The sequence below is a fragment of the Sapajus apella genome, unplaced genomic scaffold (assembly GCF_009761245.1).
Source record: "Sapajus apella isolate SASKATOON/1434 unplaced genomic scaffold, GSC_monkey_1.0 scaffold29, whole genome shotgun sequence".
Classification (NCBI taxonomy): Eukaryota; Metazoa; Chordata; class Mammalia; order Primates; family Cebidae; genus Sapajus; species Sapajus apella.
The window spans coordinates 20016620-20035821 of NW_022436969.1; the positions used below are offsets into that span (position 1 = coordinate 20016620).

The 19202-nt window shown below is 37.9% G+C and overlaps 1 protein-coding gene across 13 annotated transcripts in view; it reads left to right on the plus strand.

Moving 5' to 3' along the window:
* ANKRD12 (ankyrin repeat domain 12) overlaps positions 1–19202 on the plus strand; it is a 156671-nt gene that overhangs the window by 87643 nt on the left and 49826 nt on the right. The gene's annotated exons all lie outside the window — the stretch shown is intronic.

Here is a 19202-nt window from a genome sequence, read left to right on the forward strand (position 1 = left end):
GTTTTTTTGTGATTGTTGAAAAAAGTTAAAAAATGCTTTTGAAGTAAGAATTTCATATTGACATTAGACAAAGAAGAAAGTCAGGAGATAGAGCATAACAAAGACAATTTTGTGATAATAAAAGCATATAATACAAAGCAGAAATAAAAGTGTATTGTCCTCTTAATTGAATGTAGCTTTTATTGTAGAAAAAATAAAAAATAAGAGAAGTGTACTGCCTTAAGCACCAGATAACACTGTGAAAATACATAAAGGAAAAGTTGTTAGAAATGCAAGATAAAATTGACCAGAAACATAATACTAATTGGAAACTGTTTTTTTGAGCACATGCAGTTTCTTATTAAGTAGAATGTCTCAGTTATAGACAGTGTATACATAACCATTAATACCTGTGTGACGAAACCAGAGTTGTTCTGTGTTCAGTAAAAGTTCATAGTTTTCTTCATTAAAATCGGTAAGAATGAAAATAAATGAATTTAAGAGGAAGTAAAAGCAGATCCAGAGAGATAGGAGCTCAATTAAATGACTGGAAAACAAATTTTCTAAGTATATAAGGAAACAAATGTCCTAATATTTCTAGACAATATAGCAGAATGAAACCAGAGGTTGCTTTTCTGACAAGATTAAATAGACATCTAGCAAATCTAATTAAATAAAAATGAGTGGAGATTTATAAACATCACTGATGAGTAAGAAAATGTGGATAGAATCACAAAAGTATAAAGTGTTTTTTTCAAACTTTAACCAAATGCTTTATGTAGATCTTACCAAAAAAAAATTCAAAAATGATAAACAGCAGACAAAGACACAGAAAGAGGGAATATGAAAGGAAAAAGATCGGAAAACAGAGAGAGAGGTAGGTGCAGGCACACTCAGATGGCCATACCGTTAAAAAGGTCTAATGGTATAAAAGTATAAACAGCTGCTTTTTTTTTTTAAGCCTGCAAAATCCTGATACTTTGAGAAGGGAGGACTACAACTAGAAAACTGGAGAACAGTCTTCAGTTTACCACAGTACTTTACATACAGAAGTGCTTGATTAAAAACTGCCCTGTAAAATTGCTAAAGATTTTTTAAAAATAGTATTCGGATGTTAGTGAGCTTGTATTGAAGCTGGCATCATACATTGTTGTTGAGAGTGCTTTCTGGAAAACAATTTCTTAATAAGTGGAAAAATTCCAAAAGATACAATCAGAAATGCTATCTATATGTGTGTAAAGCTGTTAACATATTAGTGCTTATAATACTAAAAATTCAGAATGACTTAAATGCCCCAAAATTGGCAGAGAAATAATCTTTAAAGTTTATGTATCTTGTGTAGCCATTGTGTTTATAAATTTTTCTAATGATATGGTTAAGTATCTTCTATATACTGTATATACCAAAAAATAAGATAATCTACATTTTCCTCTAGTAAGAAATAAAAAATTAAAGAGTCTTGTGTGCTGGGCATGGTGGCTTGTTCCTGTAATTCCAGCTACTCCAGGAGCTGAGCCCAAGAGTTTGAGACTAGCCTGGGCATTATAGCAAGATCCTGCCTCCAACAAAAAAAAAGAACACCTCTTCAATAATTAAGAGAGACACCATTGGAAATAAAGATTTTAAAAAGACAAAAGGCTTGTGAACTATTTGAATAAATAAACAATATAGGGATAAAATAGTCATCTATTTAAAGTATTAATTTGACTGGGCAGGGTGGCTTATGCCTATAATCCCAGCACTTTTGAGAAGTCGAGGCAGATAGATTACTCAAGCCCAAGAGTTCAAGACCAGCCTGGGCAACATGGTGAAACCCCATCTTTACAAAAATTAGGCCATGGTGGCATGCATCTGTACTACCAGCTACTTGGGAGGCTGAGGTGGGAGAATGGCATGAGCCCAGGAGGCAGAGGTTGCAAGGAGCTGAGATTGTGCCACTACACTGCAGCCTGGGTGACAGAGCCAGACTAGCTCAAAAAAAAAAAAAAAGTATTAATTCAAATATACATTTGAGATAGGATATGTATTAATGTAGAAATACTAGTTTTTCCCCCACTCTGCCCTGAAATGAGTCCTGAAATGATTTTGTAAAAACTGTTCACATACTTTGATATCAGCAAAGACGTCAAAGATGGTGGTTTTCATCATCACCAGAACCACCTTTTAGCCACTAATGATTTTTCCATCTTAACTTCTCTATCTACACCCTTGATATACAGTACTTTAGAAATCCAAATATGATGCTACCACAGGAAAATTTGTCTCACATTATAATTACCCATTTACAATTTGTGCTTTTTATAACATAACCACTTACAGTACTTTTAAAAATCCTCATACTTTATTATGAAAATATTCAAACGTGTAACAAAGCTCAAAGAACTGTACAGTCAACATCTTGTACCCACTAACTACATTTAACAATTGTTAACCTTTTGCTCTATTCCTTTATTACACTATCACATATCTATCCATCAGTCCATCTTATTTTTTGATACATTTTATAGTAAGTTGACATTCCTAAGTACTTCAGCATGCATTTCATTAACTAGAGTTTAAATATTTTTGCAATACTATGGTTGTGATACAGTTCTTAAGTATTACATATATATGAGTTTTTGAACTTCCTCCACCTGTGTAATCCAACACCATCAAAATACAGAATATTTCCAAGGCTGGGCACAGTGGCTCTTTGGGAGGCTGAGGTAGGTGGATCACCTAAGGTCAGGAGACCAGCCTGGCCAACATGGTGAAACCCCATCTCTACTAAAAATACAAAAAATTAGCCAGGTGTGTGGCACGTGCCTGTAGTCCCAGCTACTCGGGAGGCTGAGGCAGGAGAATCATTTGAACCTAGGAAGTTGCAGTAAGCTGAGATCACACCATTAAACTCCAGCCTGGGCAACAAGAACAAAGCTCCATCTCAAAAAAAAAAAAAAAAAAGCATCCATCTCTCCTGAAAAGTTCCTTGATGCCCCTTCCTGGACAATTCCTGACCCTTTCACTGATCATTTTACACCCATTATGGTAAACATGATTAGACATTATAACTAATGACTAATAAACTTGCACTGGGGGGGTTTACTGAGAAGCAGGATTTTTACGTAGTCTTTTCACATCAGAAAGGGTGGGTGGAGGAAAAATCTGATTATATAGTAGAGAAATCTAGCAGCACCTAGACTCTGTGATCTGTATTTGTATCATTAAAGGAAGGAGATATGCCCGTATCTGCCTCCAGATGTGCTACCTTAGAGGGATATAACATCACTTGTGTAGTATTACAGCTCAGAATGTATCATCATGAGAAATGCTACTTTTTTATAAAAAGTCAGTTTTATGTCATGAAAGATTAAGAAATGGCAATATCATAAGAGAATAATAAAGGCAGTAGAAATATGTCAGATTATCTGCAGAGATGGTAATTAAAGGCAATACCTGTGTGGCAGGACAAACAGCAAAGCCACTCAGACACTGGAGTGAGGAAGGAAGTGACCTTTAATCGGCTGTGGAGCCTCGGCAGACTTACATTCCAAGAACCAAACTCCCCGAGCAGTTCCTTTCCCTTTTTATGGGCTAACAACCCTACTAGGGAAACTGAGGCGAATCTGTGTCATTGCCCATTGGTTAGGGCTCTGAGCTCACAGTCTCTGGCTTCACTGATTTGCTTATTTATATTCCTTGTGTGCAGGAGGGACCAAGGTGAGGATGGCTCACAGGAGCTGGACAAAGGCAGTAAATCACTGGTTGACAGAGGTATTTCCAGGAAGGGGTCTGGATCATGTAAATGTGGAGTATGTTACTCAGTGCTAGGCTCTGGCCAGTAGGGATTAACATCGTTTGCAACATTTTCAAGGTTTATAGATAGCATAGGCACTGGGAACCGAAAAGGAAGTTACCTTCCTAGCCCCTGGGCCTCATTATGGCCTGGTCAGTGGCGTCAGCAAGTCGCCTGACCGATGATTTCAACTTCTTGGTATTTTATGTCTCTTTCCCTCCCTTGTATCAGGAGGGTACAAGGCTGAGAAATAGGGACCTCCTCTCTCACCTGCTCCTTGACTGGATCCTATACTGGAGGGGAAAAATGATTATAAATGACATTATTAGATCATTTAACAAGGAATATGGACAATAGGTTGGTGTCATACCAGTGTAAATATATGAAGTTGACAACTATACTGTGATGACAGAAGAGAATATTCCTGTGTCTTAGGAGATACTAAAGTATATATGGTTATAGGGCCATGATGCATTTAATTTACACTCATACTTCAGAAAAATATATGTAATATATATACACATTTATAGAGAGAAAGAAAACAAGTTATAAAGCAAGGAGGTAAAACATTAACTGGATACATCTGGATTACAGATACATAGTGTTTAGTATTTTTTGTTTTTCTAACTTTTTGTGAGCTTGAAATGGTGAATAAAATTAAATATATATACAAATGCCTAAAAGGAGTGACTAAATGACTAAAATAGCAGTAATCGTTTTCCTACTTCCCAGGTTATGATTTTAAAATGTTTTCTATAAAAAGAAAACCAGGATTTCTTAGAAGATGATTCCAGGTCTGGGGCAGGAAATATCTGAGCTTGGAATATCTTAAAATTCCAGATTTCAGGGAAGCTCTCAAAGACTAATACCAGGTCTTATTGAAAGGTTTTAGGAGACAATTCGGAGCAGTTTTGTATTGGCCAAAGATGGGACAATGTGAGCTTCAAGAACAGTATAAATTGCAATGGTTTGAAACCCATCAAATATATTGAAATCCATGAATTTATAATGATGATTTTCCCCTTTTATTGCTATGTAATAATTTGCATATTTATGGGGTACATGTGAGTTTGTTACATTCAAAGAATGTATAATGATCAGATGAGGATAATTGAGCATCCATCACCTTAAGTGTTACCATTTTTATGTGTTGGTATCATTTCAAGTCATTTCTTCTAGTTACTTTCAAATATACATAATGTTGTTGCTAAGTATAGTCACCTTAGTCTGCTATCAAACATTAGAACTTATTTCATCTAACCTTATGATTGTATCCACATGTACCTCTTTTCCTCCCCCCTGCCCAACAATCTGCCTGCCGCTCTCTGGTACCTGCCATTCTAGTCCCTATGTCCATGAGATCAAATTTCTTAGCTTCCATATATGAATGTGAACATGCTGTGTTTGTCTTTCTGTGCCTGATTTATTTCACTTAATCTAATTCCATCCGTGTTGCCTAAAATGACATTTTATTCCTTTGTATGGCGGAATAGTACTCTAGCATATATAACACCACATTTTCTTAATCCATTCATCCACTGATGGGCATTTAGGTTAATTCCATATTTTTGCTCTTGGGAACAGTGCTGTGATAAACATGTAAGTGCAGGTATCCCTTTGATGTACTGATTTCCTTTCTTTTGGATAGGTAGTAGTGGGATTGCTGGATTGTATTCTATTTTTAGTTTTCTGAGAAATCTCCAAACTGTTTTCCATAGCAGTTGCACTAATTTACATTCCCACTAACAGTGTAAAAGAGGTTCGCTTTTCACCACATACTCACAAGTAACTTTTTGTCTTTGTGGTAATGACCATTCTAACTGGGGTGAGATGATATCCCATTGTGATTTTGATCTGTGTTTCCCTGATGATTAGTGATGTCAAGAATTTTTTTTCATATGTTGGCTATTTGTGTATCTTTTTTGAGAAATGTCTTCAAGTCCTTTGCCCATTTTAATGGATTATTTGGGGTTTTCTTTATTGTTGAGATATTTGAATTTCTTTTGTATTCTGGATATTAGTTACCTTTCAGATGAATAATTTGCAAATATTTTCTGCCATTCAAGAGGGTCTCTTTACTCTCTTGATTCTTTTTGCTGTGGAGAAGCTTTTTAGTTTGATAGCCCCATTTGTCTACTTTTGTTTTTGTTTCCTGTGCATTTGAGGTCTTCGCTGTAAAATTTTTGCCTAGATCAATGTCCTGAAGAGTTTTCCATGTGCTTTCTTCTAATACCTTTATAGTTTCAAGTTTCACATTTAAGTCTTTATCTTGGGTTGTCTTGTATGTGGTGAGAAACAGAGATCCAGTTTCATTCTTCTGCATATGGTTATTCAGAATTCCCAGCACCATTAGTTGAAGAGGGTTTACTTTCCTCAATATATGTTCTTGGTGGCTTTGTCAAAGATCATTTGGCTGTAAATGTGCAGATTTATTTCTGGGTTCTCTATTCTGTTTTATTGGTCTGTGTCTGTTTTTATACCAATACCATGCTCTCTCAGTCTGTAATATATTTTGAAGTGATGCCTCCAGCTTTGTTCTATTTGCTCAAGATTGCTTTGGCTATTCGGGCTTTTTGTTGTTGTTGTTCCGTGCATGATTTTGGATTGTTCTTTCTATTTCTGTGAAAAATGACATTGATATTTTGATAGGGATTACATTGAATCTGTAGACTGCCTTGGGCAGCTTGGTCACTGCAATGAAATTTATTCTTCTGATCCATTAGCCTGGGAGGTTTTTACATTTGTTTGTGCCTGCTTCAGTTTCTTTTATCAGCATTTTGTAGTTTTCCTTGTAGAGATCTTTTACCTCCTTGGTTAAAGTTATTCCTAGGTGTTTGTGTTTTTTTTTATAGCTATTGTAGGTGAGATTGTCACTGCCTTTTCTTTTTTTGAGATGGAGTCTTGCTCTGGCGCCCAGGCTAGAGTGCAGTGGCGTGATCTTCGCTCACTGCAACCTCCACCTCCCAGGTTCAAGCGATTCTCCTGCCTCAGCCTCCCACGTACCTGGGATTACAGGCACCCACCACCATGCCTGGCTAATTTTTGTATTTTTAGTAGATAGAGGGTTTCACCATGTTGACCAGGCTAGTCTCAAACTCCTGACCTTGTGATCCACCCCCCTTGGCCTCCCAAAGTGCTAGGATTACAGGTGTGAGCCACTGTGCCGGCCAAGATTGCCTTCTTGATTTTTTTTTCAGCTGTTTCATTATTGGTATGTAAAAATGCTACTGATTTTTGAATTTTGACTTTGTATCCTGCAATGTTACTGAATTTAATTATCAGTTCTGAGAGTGTTCTGTTGGAGTCTTTTGGTTTTTCTAGGTATAAGATGATGTCATGTACAATGAGGGACAGTTTGACTTCCTCTTTTCCAACTTGGATACCTTCTATTTCTTTTACTTGCCTGATTGCTCTGTCTAGGACTTCCAGTACAGTACTTTATTAAATACTGTGAATAGGAGTGGCGAAAGTGGTCATCCTTGTCTTGTTCTAGTTCTTAGAGGAAAGGCTTTCAACTTTTTCCCATTCAGTATGATGTTAGCTGTGAGTTTGTCATATATGCCTTTATTATTTTCAGGTATAGTCCCTTATTTATCATGAAAGTGTGTTGAATTTAGTCAAATGTATTTTCTCCTGTTGAGATGAGCATATGGTTTTTTTTCCTTCCTTTTTATGTGATATATGATGTTTATTGACTTGCATATTTTGAACCATCCTTGCATCCCTGGTATAAATCCCATTTGATCATTTATTATCTTTTCGATGTGCCATTGGATTCAGTTTGCTAGTAATTTGTTGAGGATTGTTAACATCTGTTCATCAGTGATGTTGGCCTATAGTTTTCTTTTTTTGTTGTGTCTTGGTCTGGTTTTGGAATCAGGGTGATGCTGGCTTTGTAGAATGAGTTGGGGAGAATCCCCTCCTCTTCAATATTTTGGAATAGTTGCAGGAAGATTGTTGTTAGTTCTTCTTTTTACTAATTTGTAATTCTTTGTACTTATTTGTAGTAATTCTTTGGTAGGATTCTTCAGTGAGTCCATCTGGTCCTCAGCTTTTCTTTGTTAGGAGACATTTTATTACTGAATTGGTCTGTTCAGATTTTCTGTTGCTTTCTGCTTTGATTTTGGTAAGTTGTATATTTCCAGGACTGTATCCATTTCCTCTAGGCTTTTCAGTTTGTTGCATATAGTTCATGTTAGTCTCTGGTGATTTTTGGTATTTCTGTGGTATCAGTTGTAACGTCTCCTTTTTTATTTCTGATTTTGTTTGGATCTCCTCTCGTTGGTTAGTTAGCAGTTTATCTTTTCAAAAACTGACTTTTCATTCCATAGATCCTTTGCATTTGTGGGGTTTTTTTTTAAGTCTGTATTTTATTTAGTTCTGCTATGATCTTTATCATTTCTTCTACTAACTTGACGTTTAGTTTGTTTTTGCTTTTTTAGTACCTTGAGGTGTGTATCACTAGTGTTTATTTGAAATATTTGTTTATTTGATGTGTTTTTTGCTCTAAACCCCTTTTTTAGCATTGCTTTTGCTGTGTCCTCAGGTTTTTGTATGTTGTGTTTCTGCTTTCTTAACTTTTTTTTTTTCCCCCACACAGTCTAGCTCTGTCACCCAGGCTGGAGTGCACTGGCAGGATCTCGGCTACCGCAGCCTCTGCCTCCCAGGCTCAAGAGTTTCTCCTGCCTCAGCCTCCCAAGTAGCTGGGACTACAGATGCATGCCACCATGCCTGGCTAATTTTTGTACTTTTTTAGTAGATATGGGGTTTCTCCATGTTGGCCAGACTGGTCTTGAATTCCTGACCTCAAGTGATCTGCTCACTTCGGCCTCCCAAAGTGCTGGGATTACAGGCATGAGCCACTGCATTTAGCCTCTGCTTTCATTTATTTCAAGAATTTTTTTTAATTTCCATGTTAATTTCTTCATTGACCTAGTGGTTATTCATGAGCATGTTGTTTAATTTTTGTGTATATGTATAGTGTTCAGAGTTCCTCTTGGTATTGATTTCTAGTTTTATTCCATTGTGGTCTGAGAAAGTACTTAGTTTGATTTCAAGTTTTAAAAATTTGTTGAGGCCAGGCGTGGTGGCTCATGCCTATAATCCCAGCACCTTGGGAAGCCAAGGTTAGTGGATCATGAGGTCAGGAGATCAAGACCATCATAGCTAGCACAGTGAAATGCTGTCTCTACTAAAAATGCAAAAAATTAGCCAGGCATGGTGGCACATACTTGTAATCCCAGCTACTCAGGAGACTGAGGCAGGAGAATCGTTTGAACCCAGGAGGCGGAGGTTGCAGTGAGCTGAGGTCTCGCCATTGCACTCCAGCCTGGGCAACAGAGCGAGACTCCATCTCAAAAAAAAAAAAAATTGTTAAGACTTGTTTTGTGGCCTAATGTGGTCAGTCACATGTTCCATGTGCTGATAAGAAGAATGTGTATTCTGCAGTTGTTGAATAAAATGTTCCAAAAGTGTCTGTTAGGTCCTTTGGTCTGAAGTCCATTATAAGTCCAGTGTTTGTTTATTTTCTATCTAGATGATCTGTCTAATGCTGAGAGTGGTGTGTGGAAGTCCCCCACTACTGTTGTGTTGGAATCTTTCTTTGTATCTAGGAGTATTTGCTTTATAAATCAGGGTACTGCAGTGTTGGGTGCATATATTGTTTTGAAGTGTTATATTCTCTTGCTGTAATGATCTCTTTATATGATTACCTTCTTTGTCTTTTTTTAAACTTTTTGACTTAAAGATATTTTATTTGATATAATTGTAGCTAGTCTTGCTTGTTTTTGGTTTCTATTTGCATGGAATATCTTTTTCTGTCACCTTATTTTCAGTCTGTATGTGTCCTCACAGGTAAAATATATTTCTTATAGGCAGCATATAGTTAGATCATGGTTTTTTATCCATTCTGCCAGTCTGTGTCTATTAAGTGGAGAATTTAACCCATTTACATTCAGTGTTATTGGTATGTAAAGTTTTGCTTCTATTGTATTGTTGTTTTCAGGTTATTTTGTATATTATTATTAATTTGTTCCTTTTTCTCTTGATTGTCATTGTTTGCTGATTTTCTGTGGTACTACCATTTGATTATTTTCTCCTCATGTATATTTGCTTTAACAGTGAGTTTTATATTTTCAGGTGTTTTCGTGGAAGTAACTGTTGCACTTTCACTGCCAGGTTTAGGACTCCCTTGAGCATTTCTTGTAAGGCAGGTCTAGTGGTGATGAATTTTCAGTATTTGCTTGTCTGGGAAAGATTTTATTTCTCCTTTGTTTATAAAGGATAATTTTGCTGGATGACATTTTCTTTCTTTCAGTACTTTTATTATAATTTTCTATTGTCTCCCGGCCTATAAGGTTTCTGCTGAGATGTCCACTGGCAGTCTGATGGTGGTGTGGGGTTTCCCCTCTATATGTGACTGGAAGCTTTTCCCTCAGTGTTTTTAGAATTTTTTCTTTGTTATTGACTTTAGACAGTTGGACTATAATGTGCTGTGGAGACCTTTTTGCATTGGAGATCACTGGGCCTCCTGTGTCTGGATGTCTGAATCTCTTGCTAGACTTGGGAAGTTTTCATCTGCTATTTTGATAAATAGGGTTTTTTTAAATCCCTTTTGTTCTCTCCTCACCTTTGGGGATACCAGTAATTCATACATTTGGTTGCTTATAGTATCCCATATATCACAAAGAATTTGTTCTTTCTTTTTTTATTTTACCTGGGTTGTTTAAAAAGACCTGGCTGTGGGTTTTTTTGTTTTGTTTTGTTTTTTGGGGTTTTTTTTCGTTTGTTTGAGACAGTGTCTGGCTCTGTTGCCAAGGCTGGGGTGCAGTGGTGTGCTCTTGGCTCACTGCAACCTCCACCTCCCAGGTCCTAGCAATTCTTGTGCCTCAGCCTCCCGAGTAGCTGGGATTACTGGTGTGCACCACCACACCAGGGGTTTTTTGTTTTTTTGTTTTTGCATTTTTAGTAGAGACAGGGGTTTTACCATGTTAGCCAGGCTGGTCTCAAACTTCTGGCCTCAAGTGACCCACCCACCTCCACCTCCCAAAGTGCTGGGATTACAGATGTGAGCCACCGTGTTTGGCCAAGACCTGTTTTCAAGTTCTGAGATTGTTTCTTCTGCTTGGGTTAGTCTGCTGTTCAAGTTTTTTAGTGTATTTTGTATTTCATTCAAGGAATTCTTCAGTTCTGGAATTTTTGTTTTGTTCCTTTTTATGATATCTCTCTGATAAACTTCTCATTCTTATCTTGAATGGTTTTTCTAATTTCTTTGTATTGTTTCTGGGATTCTCTTATAACTCACTGAGATTCCTTAGTATCATAGTTTTGAATTTTTTCCCCTTGAATTTTTCTTGAATTTCTTTTATTTTTGGTTGGGATTCGTTGCTTGGAATTACTGTGTTTTGTGGGCGTGTCATATTTCCTTGCTTTTTCATGTTTCTTGTGTCCTTATATTGATACCTGTGCATCTGGTGTAATAGTCACTTCTTCCAGTTTTTTGAATTTGCTTTCATAGGGGAGAGCTTCTTCCCGAAGATATATCAATATTGTTAGTTGGATAGGGCCCTTTGGCTTTGATTCTGGGTGTGTGTGGTAGTGTAGTATAATCTCTGATTTCTTTGGCTATAAACAATGTCACTGGTAACTGATTTCCTTGGTGGTTTAGGGTGCACTTGTCAGTGGAGCTTATGGTGAAGTTTTGCTAGGGACAGACATGCCAGGTGGGCCAGTCTTTGGCCCCAGTGGTGGGCTGAGCATGCCTGATTCTGAGTCCCAGCCCAGCATATTCTGGCACTGATGTTACCAGGACCAGGTGGGTCAATTCTTGGACGTCCAGGTAGCTTGCTTAGATGCCAGTAGCGGCACAGTGGGCTGGGCAGGTGAGCAGGTTCTCAGGTCCCTGAGTAGCCAGTATGGTATGGGCAGTGCCAGTGGTGGGATGATCCCCTGGATTCTAACTGGTGCATGCTGGTGTTGTTGGCAGTGGCCGTGGTACAAGGTCACTACACGGCCACAGACACAACTTTGAGGCTCTCTCACCCTCTTCAGCAGCAGAGCCACACAGAGTGGAGGAGTCCACCCTTTGTACACAAGACCCAGCAGAAAGGCCTCACAGGCCTAGACATGCAGCCCTCTGTTTCGCTCACCCCAGCTTCCAGTGGTAGCAGCAGCAGCTGTGTCTGCAGTGGTTTTTGGAGGGGGAGAAAGGATTCCACTCTACATGTGAGCCCAGGCACAGAAGCTGCTCCACCAGTGAGAGGGGGGTTTCACTCTCAACAAGGCTGAGCACAGAGTTTGTGTCGCTGCTGGTGTTGGGGTCACTTTTCACAGCTCTGTACAGGGAGCTCTGGTCTCTAGAAAGCCTGTGCTTTAGTTTCCTTTGTCCCACAGGCTGCCTTTTTGGCATACTGCACCATCCTTTCCCTGGAGAGTACTTTGGTACACTGCACCATCCTTTCCCTGGAGAGTACTTTCCAACCCCATAGCACTTTTGGGTCCAGCTGGCACTGTGCCACTATAGCCTTCTGGGTGGAGACTGGGAGAATGTCAATGGAAGCTCTTAGGATGTGGAGATATGGGGGCTATGGATCCAGGGCAGGATGAAGTCGCAAGACAACTGGGCTCTCGCAGTGGTTCCCAGCTGTAGCCACTTAGATACCAGAGGCAGGGAGAGGGGGTAGTGACCCAGTGCAAGTTTCCTGTCTGGTGCAATGCTTTTGCAGGGTCTCCAAATCACTGCCCACATTGGTTTCAGGGTTGATGTGGGTAGAGGAGCTCTTCTGTGGTTCAGATTGTAGCAGTTTGTGATAAGGTTATAGACCACTACAGTTCTCACTTACCCTTTCCCCTGCCCCAGTATTGAACCTCTCACGGCTGCAGATCTCAGACAGGTAGGCTGCTTGGTTTCTGTCCCTTCTCTGACTCAGGTATTTCCTGTGACTTCTCTGTTTAACTTCAATGTTTTCTTCCTAGATACCCTATTCAACGTATGATTACCTGTTTGTAATTTTGGCTCACTCTGGTGAGGGTGGGCGTCTGATGTCTCTAGTCTGCTGTCTTGCTTAATTGTTTATAAGTTAAAAAATTAATTCATTGTTGTTAGAGGATGACAGAGAACCAGTTTGTCATCTTAAAAAATAAGCCAATAGCTAGGCATAATTATACATACCTGAAGTCTCAGTTATTTAAGAGGCTGAGGTGGCAGAATCCCTTGAGGCCAGCCTGGGCAAAATAGAAAGATCATGCCTGTTAACAAAAACAAAAATGTAATTTGAAGACAAAATCATTTGTCTTGCCTTCATTACATGAACTCTGTCACTGGATAATTTCATAATAGGTAAGGAGAAGTATCTTTATAATAATCCAGCAAAAAAGAAAACAAAATTAATATTTTGCAGTAATTAATATATCTAAGCATTGAATATCAACAGTTGCTAACACTAAAGAGAAAGAAAAAGAATATTCTTGCACACCTGATGACAGAATATACTGTGTTCCTGCTGTGGTCTTGTCAAAGGGATCAAACCTTAGTGTTTCCATCCTCAGGATTCAGCTACCAATTTACAGGAAACGCGAAGTTCAGTGGAGCAAGTTGAACTATACCGGGAGTATGCAGTAAGCAAGTTCCAGATTGCGAGAAAGCTAAACAGCTTTGATTCTTCAACAGATACTTTTTGTGGAAAAGAAACAGGAAGACCATGCAGAAAAAAATAATAATGATTTAAAAGGCACATCAGACTTTTAACGGGCAAGACTGAAAAATATGTGTTTAATAGGTGATTTATTGTTCTCTGGGAAAATTTCATAGAAAACTCAGGTGAGATAAATGGCATGATATCCAGATATTGAGGAATTTTTTTTTAAGTTCTAAGAAATTCTTAAGATTATATATTAAGGGAAAACCCTGATATGTTTTCTATGCTTTTGGGAAGGGATCAGCAATAGTGATAGTTCTTGTGTGTAACTTAGGAAACAGTCAGGGCTTCCGCTAAGTTATCACCCATCCAAAAGTGGAACTAACTATAGGAATAGGAGACAGGGAAAGTGGGGAATGAAGAAGAAAAATATAACAATGGTAAAGGATTGACATCGATATCTGAAGGAAATAATGAATGCAGCTAAAACTATAGAAAAAACTGTGAAGGTGGCAACTTTGGTTTTAGTATCCATTTTCAACTTTTTAGTGTTCAGTAAAAATAAGGGAACTAACAACCCTCCAAGATTGCCTAAAAAAGGAAGAGAATGATCAATTTGAACAAACAGAATGTTAATCTACCTAAATAAAACTATTAGAGGAAACAGCTTCAACAGCAACAAAAATGGGCCCTTAAGAAATTCAAGTACAGCATAAAAATACTCTTCTGAACTAAAAATTCAGTTGAGGAGAGAGATCCAAGATGGCTGATCACTAGCAGCTCGGCATTGTAGCTCCCACTGAAAGAGCAGAGAACGAGAGGACGCCACACTTTCAGATCAATTTTTGTTGCTCAAGCACCAGGAGATTCCCAGCGGAGGAGCCCCACGTGTTGCCAGCGCGACTCTTGAGGCCGGTGAAGTGGTTTTGCTGCTGCCTTGGAGTGGCAGTTCTTGGTGCAGAGTCAGAAAAGCACCATCAATCTTAAAGCCGCTGTTTTGGCCGGCGCAGTGGGTTGCTCAGATTCTAGCGCCGGGAATCAACAAGTTGGATGTCCATTCAGAAACCCAACTATAAAGACAGTAATTATAAAGACCACAGATGGATAAATATATAACGAAGGGAGGAAACCAGCCTAAAAAGGCTGAGAATACCCAAAATCAGAACGCCTCTCCCTCTACAGGGGATCACAGTTCCTCATCAGCAACAGAACAAGGCCTGATGGAGAAAGACTTGTGTTCCATTAGCAGAAGCAGGCTTTAAAAAGTGGATGATAAACTTCTGGGAATTAAAAGAACTTGTTCTAACCCAATGCAAAGAAACTAAGAACTTTGAAAAAAGGTTTGACGAAATGTTAAAAATAACACAATTTAGAGAGGAATATAAGTGAATTAATGGAGCTGAAAAATACAACACGAGAACTTCGTGAACTATGCACAAGTTTTAACAGTCGAATTGATCAAGTAGAAGAAAAGATATCAGAGGTCGAAGACCAACTTCATGAAATAAAACAAAAAGACAAGATTAGAGAAAAAAGGATGAAAAAGAACGAGCAAAGTCTCCAAGAAATATGGGACTATGTGAAAAGACCTAATCTACGTTTGATAGGTGTACCTGAATGTGACGAACAGAATGAATCCAAGCTGGAAAATACGCTTCAGGATATTATTCAGGAAAACTTTCCCAACCTAGCAAGGCAGGACAATATTCAACTCCAGGTAATACAGAGAACACCACAAAGATATTCCTCAAGAAGACCAACCTCAAGGCACATAATCGCCAGATTCACCAGGGTTGAAATGAAAGAGAAAATACTGAGGGCAGCCAGAGAGAAAGGTTAGGTTGCCCATAAAGGGAAGCCTATCAGACTCACAGCAGATCTCTCAGTAGAAACCCTGCAAGCCAGAAGAGACTGGGGGCCAATATTCAACATCCTTAAAGAAAAGAACTTTCAACCCAGAATTTTACATCCAGCCAAACTAAGCTTCATAAGCGAAGGACAAATAAAATCTTTTGTGAACAAGCAGGCACTCAGAGATTTCATCACCATCAGGCCTGCTTTACAAGGGCTTCTGAAAGAACCACTACAAATAGAAAGGAACAACTAGTATCAGCCTTTCTAAAAAATGCCAAAAAATAAAGAACATCAACATAATTAAGAAATTGCATCAACTAATGGGCAAAACAGCCAGCTAACATTAAATGACAGTATCAAACTCACATATATTGTTATTAATTCTAAATTTTAATCGACTAAATCCCCCAATCCAAAGACACAGACAGGCAAAAAAAAGCCAAGACACATTGGTATGCTACATCCAGATCCATCTCACATGCAAGGATACACAAAGACTCAAAGGGATGGAGAAAAATTTACCAACCAAATGGAGAGCAAAAATAAATAAATAGAAAGCAAGAGTTGCAATTTTTGCTGATAAAATAGACTTCAAAGCAACAAAGATGAAAAGAAGCAAAGAAGGATATTACATAAAGATAAAAGGATCAATGTAACAAGAAGAGCTAAAGATCCTAAATATGTATGCACCCAATACAGAAATACCCAGATATATAAGACTTATAAAGAGACTTGGACTCCCACACAATAATAGTGGGAGACTTACAGATCAATGAGACAGAAAGTTAACATCGATATTCAGGACTTGAACTCAGATCCGGAACAAGTAGACTTAATTAACGTTCATAGAACACTTAAAATACACAAAATATACACTCTTATCAGTACTACATCACGTATTTACAGGTTTAAGTGAAATATTGGTTGGCTGCTTGTTAATTATTTTCTTCCCTCATTTTTTTTTTATGTCTCTATTATTAAACACAATTACAGGCATACCCATTTTTAGCCTGCATTCTAGCCCGGGCAATAAAGCAACACCCCTGTTCTCTCTCCCTCTTCCTCTTTCTTCCTTTCCTTTATTCTTTTCTTTTTCTTTTATTCTTTTTCTTTCTTTCTCTCTTTCTTCCTCTTAAAAAAAAAAAAAAAAAACTTTACCCGTCTGAGTCTCAGTTTCCTCATTTGTAATATGAGAACAGTAATATCTAGACTATAAGATTTTTGTGACCGTAAAGTGAAATGATACAAATAAAACTATCTTTTAATCTGTAAGTGAAAATTCAAAAAAAAAAAAAATTCAGTTGATGAAGTGGGAGATGGTCATTGTGGAGACTTAAATTATTCAATTGGAGACTTCAATTATTAGACTGGAAAAATCACGTAAGATAATCTTCACAACGTAGAGTGAAAATACAAAGAGAATCATGAAAGAAAAGGGAAAAGACTTAGGGAATAGGTTTAGGAGACCTAACAGAGATAACATGTGAATAATATAGGAACTTAAAAAGGAGAAAAAGAAACAAATGTAAGATATAGGCAATATTTATGCAAATAATAGAAGTTTTTTTTGAGTTGAAAAAAAGCCTATCAGTTTTGAAGTTGAGTGAGCTTCAGTTTGATTGATGAAATCACACATGCATACCCCTTGACATACATTGGCCAGATTCTTTAGCTCTGAAATGACCAGTTATGGGCAAAGAAATACTGTCAGGTTGGCATTGGTCTTCTGATATGCAATAGTGGAAGATAGACTACTGAGAGAAAAGAAGTGCAACGTAAGAATCCTGTACCCAGCCAAGATATTATTCACCTGTCAGGGTAAAAGAATAATTGCAAACATTTAAAGATTTTAAAGGCATATAAATACATATATTTCTTACATTTAAAAAAAAGATAGTGGGAGAATAAACCAACAACTTACAAAGTGGTTACCTAATAAAGAAAGGGGTAAAAAGGGAGGGTTATGCAAATTTTACCATCTTTCTGAAAACAGTCTAGCAATAGCTAACAAAACTCAAAGGCCCTAGAGATACATACATGAAATATCTGTCAAGGAAATGATAGAATAAGAACAAGATCTTCAAAATGATACAGGGATGGGGTGAATGGAGGTGTGAATTGGTTAAAGATTGATGGTCAGTAGAGCTGAGACAAACATTCTGTTCACTTTTGTGTAAGTACAAAATTTATCACAAAAATGTTCTTTAAAATACTCGTGCTTCATGATCTAGCAGTCAAACTTGTGGGAATATCCTATGTTGTTTATAGCATTCTTTTTAGGGGCAAAAAAATTATAGCCATCACTAAGGGATTGGTTGATTAAATCAGTATATAGCCACACCATAAACTATTGGACAGCCATGAAAAAGCATGTCAATCAATGCATTGCTTGGAGTTGGAGGGTTACTTGAAGACATTTTTATAAGATATTGTTGAGTTAGAAAAATCAAGATGAATAGTTACATCTCATTTTTGTAAAATGAACAGTTTTTAAAATCTGTATGTACATATGTTTGTGTAAAATTTTATTAGCATGGAGCAAAATCTGGAAGGATATACACCAGGCCACTAAAGAGGCATGTCTTAGGGAGCTTGTGGCAGAGGAATGATGATTTGGGTCTATGGAAAGATTGAAGTAGAGTTGGACACAATCATTGATAATTTTTTTACACATAAATTTACAACACTTAACAAAATCTTCTCCTGCCCTGCATCCCTGTTTATTGAATCATTTATGCCCTTGCCTTTACAACTAAGCTTCTAAAGGTACATTATATACTGACTCTCCTCCATGGAACCTAGTTTCATTAAGATTGAACATGCTGTCACTGCCAGATCCCTTAGTCATATTTCAGTCCTTATCCTTTGAAATTCTCCATAGAATTTGACGTTGTTGACCATAATTTCTAAAATCATCTTGCCTTGGTTTCTGGGACAAAGTTCTCCTTGGCTTTCATCCAGCTCCCCAGACTATTCCTTCTCAGTTTCCTCCTAGATTCATGTCTTCATAGCTTCCCCGTTTCCTTTCCATAAACACCCCTGTGTTGGTTTTCCAAAGATTTTTACTTTCTGAGCCCTCTTCTCATGCTGCATAGTGTCTCAAATAAATTTCGCCCACACTTAGAGTTTTTGCTATCATTTATATAATGATGATTTTCAAATACGTCTATCTCAGACATTTTTCTTAAGCTTCAAACTTTGGCTGCCCTCTGAATATTTCCACTTGGATTCCCTCAGCGAAATCTCAAAAATCGGCATACCCCCACCATTACACTCCAGTTGTTTTCTTTATCTTAACGTAACAACGTTCATCTGTGCATATAAGTCATACACGCAAGAGCCATCCTAAAATCCTCTCCTTCCTTCCTTTCAGTTATTCAACTGCTATTTTTGAGCACTCATGGGTTAGGCATTGCTTAGATACTGAGGATACAACTGATGAAGAAAATGGAGAAAACATAATTCAGTAACCCCTGTGAATTTCAGCTTTCAAAATATTTGTAAGTCCATCTATCAGTTAAAAGTTGAGAGTCTTTGAATGTTTTCATTCAATCTAAACTGGAATCAATAATATAATAGCTGAAATTGCATTAACTTCTGTGAAAAAGTAAGAAAATAACATTTTAAGGCTGGATGCAGCGGCTCATGCCTGTAATCCTAGCAATTTGGGAGGCCAAGGTGGGTGAATTGCTTGAGTCCAGGAGTTCATGTCTATGCTGGGCAACATGCTGAAACCCCATGGCTACAGAAAATACAAAAATTAGCCTGGCATGGTGGCATGCGCCTGGAGTCCCAGCTATTCAGGGCAGGGCTGAGATAAGAGAATCACTTGGGCCAGTGAGGTCGAGCCTGCTGTGAGCTGTGTTTGTACCGCTATATGCCAGTCTGGGCAAGAAAGTGAGATCCTGTCTCAAAAAAAAAAAAAAAAAAAAAAGGAAAGGAAGGCCAGGTGCGTGGCC